Source organism: Mustela nigripes, chromosome 13, assembly GCF_022355385.1.
Source record: "Mustela nigripes isolate SB6536 chromosome 13, MUSNIG.SB6536, whole genome shotgun sequence".
Classification (NCBI taxonomy): Eukaryota; Metazoa; Chordata; class Mammalia; order Carnivora; family Mustelidae; genus Mustela; species Mustela nigripes.
The window spans coordinates 19,213,858-19,223,888 of record NC_081569.1 but is presented as its reverse complement, the minus strand read 5'-3'; the positions used below and the strand labels follow the sequence as shown (position 1 = coordinate 19,223,888).

Sequence of the window (10,031 nt, the reverse complement as noted above, 5' to 3'; positions counted from 1 at the left end):
CAAAGGCAACCACAAACTATAATGTAAATGAAGAGATGTAGCTGTGCCAAATGGGAAACTTTATTCACAGAAACAGGCTGTAGGTTGGATTGGGTCTTCTGCCATACTTTGCAAACCCCGATCTCTATCAGACATGAGGAAATTGGTACTTTGATGCATTTTATTAAACCCCTGCCCAATACTGTTTTCATTTAACAAATATTTATTGAGCACCTATTATGTTCCAGGCACTCCTCTCAGGACTAAGGATACAGCAGTGAACCGAACAGAGTCACCGTCCTCAGGGAGATTGCATTCTGTTGGGAGAAAATGGGCAATGTCCAAGTAAAAAATTAAATACATCAGGGATTAATAATTACAATGAAGGAGATAAAACAGAGATAGAGAGATCAGGTGGGGAAGGCACAGTTTTAGAAAAGGCTGTAAGAAAGCCTCCATGAGAGATTTGTGATCATCAGAACGAGACTGAGGATGGGCTGTGCTGTGGGGAGATAGTGGGGGGGCTGTTCCTGGGAAGAGAGGAGTATAAAGTCCCAAGCGGGGAAGGAGAACAAGCAAAAGGTTGATGAGCCCACAGCAGTGGAGTTAGGGGATGAAGGATCATCCAGGATCCAGGGCCAGGGTCTACCAGGCCATCTGAAGCAGTATGAGTTTTAACAGAGGCTCAGCTCTCTCTGTTCCACGGTGGAGGCTTGGTGAACAAGGGTGGGCAGAAGACCTACACTTCTTTCCATCTAAGAGTGTTAAGAACTGGGCTGGCCACATCCTCAGATTTGCGTCTATAAATGAGGAACACCAAGTCCTTGGAGACAACAGGGCTCTGGAAAGGGCACAGAACCCATGGCTGTGCCTTAGTTTCTATACCTGTGACTTGGGGGTAATCACACTGCGTGATGCCTCAGAGATGATTTAAGATCACATATGGAAACTCTGTGTGGACCCTGAGGGTCGTGGGTGTGACAAGAATGTTCTTCACACTCCATGGAAGCACCAGACCCAATAAGAATTTTAAACAGACACCTGACGGTCGTTCTCCATGAGTGAAAATTTTTAGGTATGAAAAAAAGACCAGTTTTTTGTTTGTTGTTTTTTTTTTTTTTTACATTTGTCCAACATCATTCCTTTTCCCATGCATTTAACCTGTGTAAATAGAAACACACCATTGGGGGTGCCTGGGTGGCTCAGTGGGCTAAAGCCGCTGCCTTCGGCTCGGGTCATGATCTCAGGGTCCTGGAATCGAGCCCTCCATCAGGCTCTCTGCTCAGCAAGGAGCCTGCTTCCCGCCCCCCCCCACCGCCCCCCTGCCTGCCTCTCTGCCTACTTGTGATCTCCGTCTGTCAAATAAATAAATAAATAAAATCTTAAAAAAAAAAAAAAAAGAATGAAAGAGAGAAACACAGCATTGGTGTAACTTCTCCCTGCGTCCTACAGCCTTGTCTTCGTGGAGTGGGATCCCTGTGTTGCCACTGCCAGCTGCCTGTCCTCAGGACCACTGCCACTGGCTTCTCATTGGCCAGTCATAGGTCCTGGATACGGTTGCCTTGGTGAATTCGCAACATCGTGTGTGGGTAGGGGCTGATTTATCCTCTGCTCTGAAAAGTTAAGGTTATCCCCAGGTGAAGCTTGAAATAAATTATGACTTTCCCCCTCCACTGTTTTCTTTTTCTTCAATGTATGCCTCCGTGAGCAAGTAATGTTCTTTTACTGACAGCTGAATGAGCAGAAAAATGAGGGAAAGAAAATATCTCCTGAGTCCCAGTTGTTTACCCACTCCGGGCCTTCCTGAAGTGGAGAGATAAAAATTAAAAAGCATGCACCATCATTTTTCTGAAATCGGCTCTCAAGGCAGAGTGGGGGTGATCCACTTTGAGGGCCTTCATTTCACCCCGTCATGTGGGGGAGGTCGTATTCCATTCTGCCTTGTCCTCCACTGACAAGCGTGAGGATGAGGAGAAATCATGGGGTTCCACGGGGCATGGAGCAGGACGTTCACGATGACAGTCACTCAGCCAACATTTGTGCCTTGGAAATGTCTTCTGGCAGTTGGTGGAATCAAAGCGGGTTTTGATGGGAGCGTAGCAAAACCCATTCAGGAGAGAAATTTTTCTCACCTCCCGGTAAAACCTGTGGTGCATCTCTAACCTATTCATTAACTCAGGGAACCCAAATATAAATTATGTTTGCTGTTATCTACATTACTGTTCTGCTCAAGAGGCAGGTTTAAGAGCTGACTGTATTGGTGCTTAATAATACCGGACTGTTTTCCTGGTACGAAAAAATAACCTAATGAGGTGCATTTTTCACAGGCCTACATTTCAACATGAGCATGAGATGATTAATTATAATTTTAGGCCAATGTTCCATGGATACCGAACAATCTACGTGTCACAGGTTGTTTTTATGAACAAAATAGGGCTTACATCATACACCCTGTAGGTTAACCTAACAGATTTAACTATTGTTCTAGAATGGATCCAATACATAAGGCATGATACAGTTGGGAGTGTACAGGGAAGTATGCAGAAATTGTTAGCAGTAGACAGTGAGCTCAGAGGGAGTGGTGCCAAAAGGATAAACCAACAGAGATAGCATGTCCAGTGATGACCCCTGCATGGAAAGTTCTCCACATGTTCTCCAGCAGAGTTAGGTGTATCCTGTTCAGGATTTTAGGCTAGAAAAGTGGAGTCAGAGGGAAAAGAAGCATGAGCTGTGAGAATAGAACGGGTTGGGGAAGCTGGTGAGAGTGTAGGTCATTGCCTTGCAGAGAAAGGCCAACCTAGGGACATGGGTGGGGTTGGCTGCAACTTTTGCTTGGCAAATGAAACACTGGCCTAGTCTTAAACTCAGAAGGGCCTGAGGCTGGGGTTAGGAGGCAAGGGAAGGTGGCTCTTTACTCTTAGACCACTTCAGGGTACGTCTTAACCTATGTGTAGAATCTGAAGGAAAGCTTAGTGGCAGATGTGGACCTTGGGAGGCTCTCCCCAGGAATCAGGAAAACCAAATGCCTTAGAAACTCAAAGAAGGCCAACTACTCCCTGATGTAGTTGGAGCCCAGACATTGGAGCCCAGACTTCCTGTTCTCTTGGTATCTAACAGAGTTATGATCTGTTATGATCTTTCTGTCCTTACATGATCCCTGGATAGGGGCTGAACAAGGGAAGGGAGGGAGGAAAGAAGGCTCTGGGACTTGGGGAAAGGTAGGAAGGGCCAAGAAATAATAATCCAGATGCTGTGTTTGCCCAGGAGACAGAAAGTCAAAATCCAGGATGATCTGCCGCCCTTATTAATGCAGCTAGTGTACCACGGGAGCCCCTGGGGCTGGTGTGTGGCCAGACCCAGAGAAACAGGGAGCTAAAGTGGTGGGATGAACTGAGTTAGCAGGTCCAGTGTGCAGGGACTAGTCACACAGAGAACATGCTGGTGACCTGGGACTTAACTGTATAGGGGAGCTAAGTCAGGAAATTCAACGTGCAGACTGCTCAGTCAACAACTTAGCAGACATTGGGTGCCAACTATATGCCAGGCACAGTGTCACCTCGGGCCCAGGAAAGGAAGAATAAGTCAGGGCAGTGTGCTTGACATGTTTTTGTGCATTTCTTCCTCACACTGATTATTCCTTATCCTCATTTTCCACAAAAGAAATGCATGGATAGAGGTTAACAGCTTGACCAAGGCTATGCCGCACCTGCGATGCTTGTTTGTATATGGGGAATCGGCTGGGCCACGGTGCCCACTTGTCTACTCTAATGCCAGTCTAGATGCTGCTGTGAAGGTATTGGGGGATGAGACTAACATCTAAACCAAAAGACATTCAGTGAAGTAGATCCCGTTCCAAAATGTGGGTGGCCTGCACCTAATCACTTAAAGTTCTTAAGAGTAAAGACTGAGATTTCTCAAAACAGAAGGAATTCTCCTTAAGAATGCAACATAGAGACCTGCCAGTGAGGCATCTGGGTGGCTCAGGCAGCTAAGTGTCTGCCTTCTGTTTGGGTTGTGATCCTGGGATCCTGGGATCGAGCCCCTGATCAGGCTCCTCCTCAACAGGGAGCCTGCCTCTCTCTCTCCCTTTGCTCCTTCCTGCACTCCCTGCTCATGCTCTCTTTCTTTCTCTCTCTCAAATAAATAAAATCTGAAAAGAAAAGAAAAGAAAGAAGGAAAAAAATAAAGAGAGGAAGGAAGGAAGGAAACCTGGCAGAGTTTCCAATTTGCTGCCCTATCGAATCCAGACTCAAGACTGCAACATCAACTCTTATTTGAATTTCTACCCTGGTGGGGTTTGTCCTGTGAGTTTTGGACTTGCCAGCCCAAACTGTTGCATGGATTAATTCCTTTCCGTTCCTTCTTGTATCTCACTTTCCAGACCTGGACCTTCCTCAGACGCTAAAACTACTGACCCCGACATGATTTGAACACACAACCTTCTGATCTGGAGTCAGACACGCTACCATTGTGCCACAAGGTCCTCTGCATGGGTTAATTCCTTAAAATAACTCTCTCTCTCTCTTTCTCCATATAAGTTAGCCTGCCTGCCTGCCTGCCTTCCTTCCTTCCTTCCTTCCTTCCTTCCTTCCTTTCTTTCTCCTTACCAAAAACAAAAACTAGAAGGGGAAAATCACCTCTTTAACAAATGTCAGAAGTACCTGTTAATGCAGAATCTTACACTAGGAAGGGCTGTGATCAGCGGGACCAGGACCCCGCCTCCTGAACAAGGCAGGCAGGAGGTCATGCTCTCCATGTAAGGGATTCACTCCAGAACCACCAACCCCACCAACCCCAGCCAGAGAGAGCCAGGAGGAGCCTGCAGGAAGGGCCATTATTACAGGGAACCCAAGACCGCCCAGGTCAGTCTAAGGGAGCTCTGGGGGTTTTGCCCCAAGACTACATGGTTCGTCATGCAGCCAGAGAAGAGACAGAAAGCAGGATGTGTATAGACTGTGATAATGGGACCCCGAGTACATATTTGAGTTAATAAGTCTGATGAATAGAAAATCAATTATATATGCTAATTAAACACAGTAAATGTTGGCTTGTGCACTTCTCTACAATACTTACTAATTGCCATAACTTAGATATTTATAAGCAAGCCATTAAAAAAATGAAAGAAAACTGATGGTTTACAATTTTCACGCCTTTGGGGTTGAGAGAAGGACACTGAATGGCGTAAGAACCATTTCCATGGTTGATCTGTGTTCTTGAGTCCTTCCAATCAGAAATGGCCATAAAGGCTTACCACAGTTCAGTTTTATTTTGGTCCATAAAATACATGATTTGTGAGCCAGAAACGCAGGTGAAGTCAACTCATATTTGAGCAACTCCAGAGCATCCAACAATGAGTTGAGAATGCAGGTGTTTTGGGGGAGAGAAGCATGGACATAGGTTTTTAGAGGACCATTAAACAATTCTTAGGTTTTAGAATTTTACTACTTAAGTGCCTAATTTTTTTTTTGTTTCAAGTTTTTATTTAAATTCTAGTTAACATACAGCACAATATTGGCTTCAAGAGTGGAATTTAGAGATTCATCACCTACATACTTTTAACAACATAATTTTAACAACACCCGGAGCTCATCACGGGTACCCTCCCTCATCCCCATCACCCATTTAGCCCATCCCCCGCCTACCTCCCTTCCATCAACCCTCAGTTTGTTCTCTGTAGTTAAGAGTCTCTTATGGTTTGCCTTCCTTTTTTTTTTCTTCCTTTCCCTATGTTCATCTCTTTTGTTTCTTAAATTCCACATATGAGTGAGATCATATGGTATTTGTCTTTCTCTGACTTCCTTCGCTTAGCTTAATACCCTCTAGCTCCATCCACGTCATTGCAGATGGCAAGATTTCATTCTGTTTGATGGTTGAGTAATATTCCATTGTATGTGTGTACCACATCTGAAGGGTAAAATTACCCGGGCCGTTGAGAAATGAACAACATTAGCCTGTTTCAGGTTCCGACAAAGAATACAAGGTAGGAACAGTCAGGCTTACAGTTGAACAACATCACATCAACTGCCTGAAATAAAATGGTGTTTTTCAAGTACCATTCTTTATATATGGCAGAGCAAACCAAGAAGTCACAGAGTGGTCTGGGCGTGTCCCAGAAAATAGAGGCATCAGCAAAAGCAAAACAATTTGTAAGTGGCCAGAGAACACCATGGAAATAGAAGGGAGAAAGAAAACAAAAAGCAAAAAAAAAAAAAAAAAAAAAAAGGAATTTTTCATGTTAACATACTTGTTAAATAATTGAAGACCTTCTACTTGATCTTCATTTTCAAGGGCATCACTAGGTTCAGGCTGAGTTCCAATCCTTGCTTTTTCGTCTGCAGTGGATGCATCTTGGAAGATCCTGTGGGTTTGTTCTGCATTATAACACAAAGAGGTATCACAGTTCTGGCAAGAAAAGCTCACTTACTTCTTGCTGCCTTTCTTTTCTTCCCTAAAGTTATATGTTGCTGGGGATTTGGTTATTCCAAATTGTCTACCAAAGGATACTTACTCAGTTCATATTTCATGTTTTTCTAAACAGATGCCCGTTAGTTCATTGAGAAAATGGTTCATTACTAGTCATTCAAAATCAATGATTGCTTGTTTTGGTTGGGAGTATAGTGGCCCTTTTTCAAAAGACCGTTGTTGATATTTTTCTGGTCATGGGTGTTGCAGTAAGTGGCCCCCTTCTTGGTAATAGATAAAAATGGGTTTCATGGGAAGAAAAAAGGAAGGAAAAGGAGGACGCAGATTCCGTTTTAAATGTAGCATCTTCCTGAACTGCTGGCCGATGACTGCCCTACCTCGCGTTTGGGTTTGGGTTTAAATTTGGTTTCTCTTGCGTTTGGGAACCAGATTCACAGCAGTTTTACTGACTTTTATTTATTTTTTTCTTTTCTTTTTTCCTTTTTTCGTTTGTTTCTTGTTTATTGACTTTTAACGTTCACCAGTAAAGCTCATGTTCTTCCTCTCCAGGACTCAACAATGGACAACAATCTCTGCCTTAGTTTGGGGCCGCACCTACTCCACACACCTGATTCTAAACACCTGAGACTCAGGACCCTCTTCAACCCACCTCGCAACAGTCACAAAGGTGATGTCCCCTAGCAAATGGCTGATGTCAACCCAATTAGAAACTTCTGGGGGTCCTTTTACCATCCAAGTCCATCCCACCAATCTCTTGGCCCACCCCGTCCTGCACTGTCCCTCACGCTCATGTATTCCCCCTCTGTTATGTCCTTCCTCCTTGAGCTTCTGGAAGGCAGCTACCATTCTCCCATCCATGTATGCCCCATGCCGGGTCCTGAGCCTGGGAGGTGCAGACACATCAGGATCTATGTTGTCACATTGAACCACATTGTGGTGGAAAGACTCATCCCAAGAGACAGGCTGTGGGAAGGGATGGTATTGGCCTGGCTCTCCCCGAGGTCTCTTTTTATGCTCCATCTTAAATTGTCCGTCCAGCTGTGGATCTTGCTTCCTCTCAGTGGGACAGGGGTGGGAACAAGAGAAAAGCAGTGGCCTTAAGGGACCTTAAGGGATGGAAATTGCCACGGGGGTGAGCCTCCTGCCCCAGTGTGATGGCTTCTCCCCTGTAATCAGGGGCGTTGGGCATTCTTTTTATCCCTGATGGCATAAGTGACCTATCGTAACAGCCCAGGTTGTCCAAGAATAGTATTAAAATGTGGACATAAAACTTGAAACACTATGGTGCTCCTGGGCCCCGTGACCTGGTACTACAGAGTGAAATGCAATCCTCTTGCTTCTTTCTACTGATTAGATCATTTTGCCTTGCACAGAGAGCTCCAAAGCATAGCTGCTAATTTGGAGCCTTTCCAGCTTGGTCACTCTGGGATACATTTATTTAATAAGATGTATTTCTAATGACGGCAGTTGGCTCTTTTTGTATTGTAAGTGCTGCAGGCCCTTCTTGGTGCTTACACCAGCTGAATGCACCCTTACACAGTGAGAGGAAATGGATTTCCTTCTGAAGGCGGATGCCATTATAGCTCATCATAAAGCTGCCCCTTTGGGGCACCCACAAAGAAGGAACCCCCACAGAGCACAGACAGATCACCCAACGCTGGAGGGAAGCAAGGCTTCACTTAAAAACCTGGAATTAATACCTAGGGAATCACATACAAAGGTCAACCTCAAACTCAAAAGGCTATCTCCATGGATCTAATGTGCAAGTGGCAAAAGATCTGGAATATTCTAGAATTTTATTTATTTATTTAAAGATTTTATTTATTCATTTGACAGAGAGATCACAAGTAGAGAGAGGGGCAGGCAGAGAGAGGGGGAAGCAGTCTCCCTGCTGAGCAGAGATCCCAATGCAGGACTCGATCCCAGGACCCTGAGATCATGACCTGAGCTGAAGGCAAAGGCTTTAACTCACTGAGCCACCCAAGGGCCCCTAGAATTTTATTTTAAAAAATAATCTAAAACATAATCTCGCTAGTTACATTTTGACAATGTTAGTGCTCTTCTTATATCTATTTTTACAGTTTTAATTTTTTTATTAAGATTTTATTTTTAAGTGGGGCTCCTGGGTGGCTCAGTGGGTTGGGCCTCTGCCTTCAGCTCAGATCATGATCCTAGAGTCCTGGGATTGAGCCCCACATCGGGCTCTCTGCTCAGTGGAGGGGCCTGCTCCCCTCCTCTCTCTCTGCCTGCCTCTCTGCCTATTTGTGATTTCTGTCTGTCAAATAAACAAATAAAATCTCTCTAAAAAACAAAAAAGATTTTATTTTTAAGTAATCTCTACACCCAGCATGGGGCTGGATGGAACTCACAACCCCAAGATCAAGAGTCCCATGCTCTATCAACTGAGCCAGCCAGGCACCCCTATAATAGTTAATTTTTAAGTAGTTTTAGGCTCATATAAAGTTGCAGAAGTGGAACAGAGAGTTCCCATGTACCCTTCACTCAGTCTCCCCCAACAGATAGCATGTTATGTAACCCTAGTATGTTAATCAAAACTCAGAAATTGATATTGGTGCTCAGACTGTACTGGTTTCTATATGCATTCATTTTATGTCTGAGTGCACACGCGCGTGTGTGTGGTTGTCGTGTAGTTCCACAACATTTTATCATTGGTATATATTTCAGCAACTGCCATCCCAATCAGGTGATTTTTTTTCCAAATAGAATATTTCTATGTTGTTCTTACTTCTAAACAATTTCAAATATGCAGAAAAGTATAAAAAGTGATAGAAGAGATATCCATGTTTCTAACTCTGGATTTAACATGTGATAACATTTTGACACATACACTTCAGAATCTACTAGAGAATTAAAATGTTAAAGATGCAGCTAAACACCACCTGATTGCTTCCCTTTCCCTCTTCCTTCTCAGCCAAGGTTGTCTCTGTAGATATAAGATTAACCGGCAAACCCAGGAAACCAACCTCACTCTGCAATTGTCCCTTACCTAAAAAGTGAAATGATTACTACAATAGATATTCAGGCTATGTTTGACTTGCCAGAATTTTAAGTTACATTATAAAAAAAAATCCATCAAAGTTTTAAAAAAATGTATTATAGATATTTAAGAGAAATAAAGAATTTGGCAATAAAAAATAAAGTTCTGCAGTAACCTTATTTATCATAGTACTCTAGGAACTGTATGGAATTAATAAATGCATAGATGAATGCTTTTCCAATAAACATATTACATTACAGGCAAAAAGAATGATTTACATGACAGCCTAAGATAGTGTACAAATAAAAAGCTATGTATAAATATTCATTTTCACCGACTTGACTTTTCCAGTGGGTGGGACATTTTACTGGAAGATTATGGGGCCTGTGGTAGGTGTGAGGTTATGTAAGACTATGATTCACAACAACTATGTTAATAACCAAGGATAATTTCTCAATTAAGACAAATCTTAAAACACACATAATGCATGTTCATTTGGGACCCTGATGGTTGGTTCAGTCTTGAGGAAGTATTGCAGACCATCAAATGAACACTGCTTTAAAACAGCTCAAATCTTGCCCTGCAATTTTCAAAGATGTGAGTGAGTACCCCCCCACACAGCCACAGCATC

At 43.5% G+C, this 10,031-nt stretch overlaps 1 non-coding gene across 1 annotated transcript; it reads right to left on the bottom strand.

Annotated features, from left to right (window-relative positions):
• Positions 1 to 4,390: 4,390 nt before the first annotated feature.
• On the bottom strand, positions 4,391 to 4,462 carry TRNAW-CCA (transfer RNA tryptophan (anticodon CCA)). Its single transcript has one exon. It is a non-coding gene; the product is annotated as a tRNA-Trp (tRNA).
• Positions 4,463 to 10,031: the final 5,569 nt, after the last annotated feature.